We start from the raw sequence: 2,986 nt of genomic DNA on the forward strand, positions 1-2,986 counted from the left end.
GTGCCTAAGATATTTACTCACTGGCACTCTATTCTATAGCCCTATTTTTTTATTTTTAGAAAGATATAATTAGCTATTTAAAATTGAAATTGTTTTTCATTTCACTGAGTAGTTTCAAAAAAAGTTATCGAGAAAAGTAATTCCCAGTCATCAGATGGAAAGACACAAGAAGTTGTTGCCAGGGTTTTTAAAGTTTTGTAAAATAAAGAAAAGAAAGAAAGTATTGATTTTAACTGGGATAATAAAGCAGTACAATTTTCATTAACCTATCTGTAAAAGCCATTCATTTAAAAATGCATATTTTAAAAATGACTCATTTGTGGTAAGGATTACTTAGTGTAACAATTAAAAAATAAAACCATCATTCTCATATTTATCAAAACTTCACACTTCTAACAAATTCTGAAGGAGACAACTATCTATCATTGTTATAACTTCAAAGGCAAAACAGAAGCACAAATCAGAATTAAGATAAACTTCAGCAAACATTCAGAATGTACACATCTGCATGCATTTCTAGCCAGATTTTCAAAGATTCCACATATAACCAAATGGCAACTTTGAATCAAAATGAATGTCAAAAATATTCAAGCTTTCTGACAGACTTACTCTCATAAAGCAAGAAAAAGAGAGTAAATAGTAAGAACAGTATATTTCTCAGAGGGAGGGAAATCACACCCTTATCATAAAACAAAAGTTGAGACAGCATTTCAGTAACAGTGGCCAAGTTATTCACTATTCTTTTCAAGTTTTGTCTTTAAAATGTATCATTTACATATTTAGGTTAAATTGTTTATTAATCAAAAACAATTTTACTCAGAATTTTAACCTTGAGAAATATGTCATAACTTACTAAAGCATATTCGAAACACTATACAATAATCCTGCCATTTTACTTTTTATGTGCCTCATCTGAAAAAATTACTTTACAACCAGGAGTTCTGCTATCTATCTCCAGAGTAAATGTCTCTGTGTCAAAACTTCAAGTGGCCATCAAAAAGACAGATTCAGATAATCTTACGCATGCTGCTTCATGGGGCTCTGACAAAAACAGAGCCATCTGGTGGTGTAGCACCATCTTCCTCTTCAGTTACAGTCTCTAGGGCCCCAGAAGTGGACACAGTAACCATTGTTTTATTTGCTGAAACTGTCTTCTGTTTCTCAGCAATAGCCGCACAAACAGCAATAAATCTCATCACTTTTGGAGTCATAGTCTGGAATTGACTTGGGTGAAAAGTGTGTTACGTCAGCTGGTGCTTCACTTTTTTTAAAATCATCTGGGCTACCTTCTGCTGCTCCTGGAGTGTTCTTGCCCAAGAGAGGTCTTCTTTCCATATTTCAGGGTTCACTGGATAGATGTGAAGGGCTACTTGAATTGCCAGGATTATCTTTCCTAATCCAAGTTGAGCATGTCCCAAAGTTTGCCAAGACTCCCACGAATGTGGATTTTGCTGCACGCTGATTTCTGCTGCAGGTACTGCTGGGAACATTTCATGCAGAGACATTAGCACCTGTGATTTCATCTCATATAGGGTAGCATGATTTGGAGTTAACTGTAGTACTTCATCCCACTTCTGAACTGCCTACTGGTATCTTTTATTTTCAGCCAAACTGGCTCCTTCATCCTTCAGCTGTTTACTCTTCTCAGCACGGCATTCAAGAATTTATTGCCGGCACAGTGGCTCACACCTGTAAGCCTGGCACTTCGGGAGGCCAGGGCAAGCAGATCACGGGGTCAAGAGATAGAGACTATACTGGCCAACATGGTGAAACCCTGTCTCTACTAAAAATACAAACATTAGCTGGGCACGGTGGTGGGCGCCTGTAGTCCTAGCTACTCGGGAGGCTGAGGCAGGAGAATTGCTTGAACACAGGAGGTGGAGGTTTCAGTGAGCCAAGATTGGGCCACTGCATTCCAGCCTGACAACATAGTGGATCTCCATCTCAAAAAAAAAAAAAAAAAAAAAGAATTGCTTTCCTATGTTTAATGGCATGAAGCCAGTTCCCTTTGTCATTGTCAACTGCATCCTTCTCAGCAGCAGCTTCAGCTTCAAACTGCTGGGAAGTGACCTTTGAGACCTTCTTGCCAATTTTCCTCTTCCACCCAAAGGAAGCCATTCTGCCCGCCCTGGATGCCTGGTTTCCTAGGAAATGGGGTTAGCCTACTTCAGGGCATCCAGACAGTCCTCAGAAGCATGCAAAGACAACTCTTAATCTTTCTCCACCAGTCCCTTCTCTGGGACCACAAATCCCAGAAGATCAGTGTTTTTAAAGCTGTCCTCTTGATTGTACATGCAGTCAGGATGGAGGATCAGCCCCCTAGAGATGAGGTGCACAGGCAGTCTCTGTGTTGATTCCCTGCTGTTGCTGCCTTCCTTCTGGAGAAGGGAGTCTGTGCTTTCCTTCAGAAAGGAACCAACATCTATGTGATAGCAAGAGTCATTGACCCTAAGGCATTGTAGACTTCTATCTGGTAGAATCAGACCCGGTCCTGATTCAAAGACCTGAGGAAAAGGCAGTACTTCTGGATAGTCTGTTCAAGCCCAGTGGAGGCTTTGCCTTGAGTGATGGATGGTGAGGAGCCCGTCAGTGGTTGAATCATTGCATTAACGTGTCAAGGCTCAGGCTCTCCAGGTGAACTTTGGGTAATACCAAGAAAAGGAATTATAAACTCTTGGAATCAGCATTCACCTTCTTAGAGAAAGAAAAGAACGCGAGGAGGAAAAAGAGTGCCTCCGATTCACATTAGAGCTTTGAGTCCAAGAATTGTAAACATGTATAGGCGGCCAAATCTAACTCTAAATATATTCCAATGATCTCATGTTTTCATATGCAGCGGAATAAAAAGAGGCATTTTTATTCATCTTGGATGACAGCATCTTGAGCTTTTATGGGAGTGTTGTAGGAGTATTAGTTCAACCAAGAGCTGCAGTCAATATTTCAGCCATTCAGAGTCCCCACAACAGGCATGTTAGACACTGAATAA

General features: G+C 40.1%; 1 pseudogene; it reads right to left on the reverse strand.

Moving 5' to 3' along the window:
* Positions 1–883: 883 nt before the first annotated feature.
* On the reverse strand, positions 884–2,138 carry LOC144580250 (tetratricopeptide repeat protein 33-like; annotated as a pseudogene).
* Between the last annotated feature and the right edge of the window lie 848 nt (positions 2,139–2,986).

The sequence above is a fragment of the Callithrix jacchus genome, chromosome 18 (genome assembly GCF_049354715.1).
Source record: "Callithrix jacchus isolate 240 chromosome 18, calJac240_pri, whole genome shotgun sequence".
NCBI lineage: Eukaryota > Metazoa > Chordata > Mammalia > Primates > Cebidae > Callithrix > Callithrix jacchus.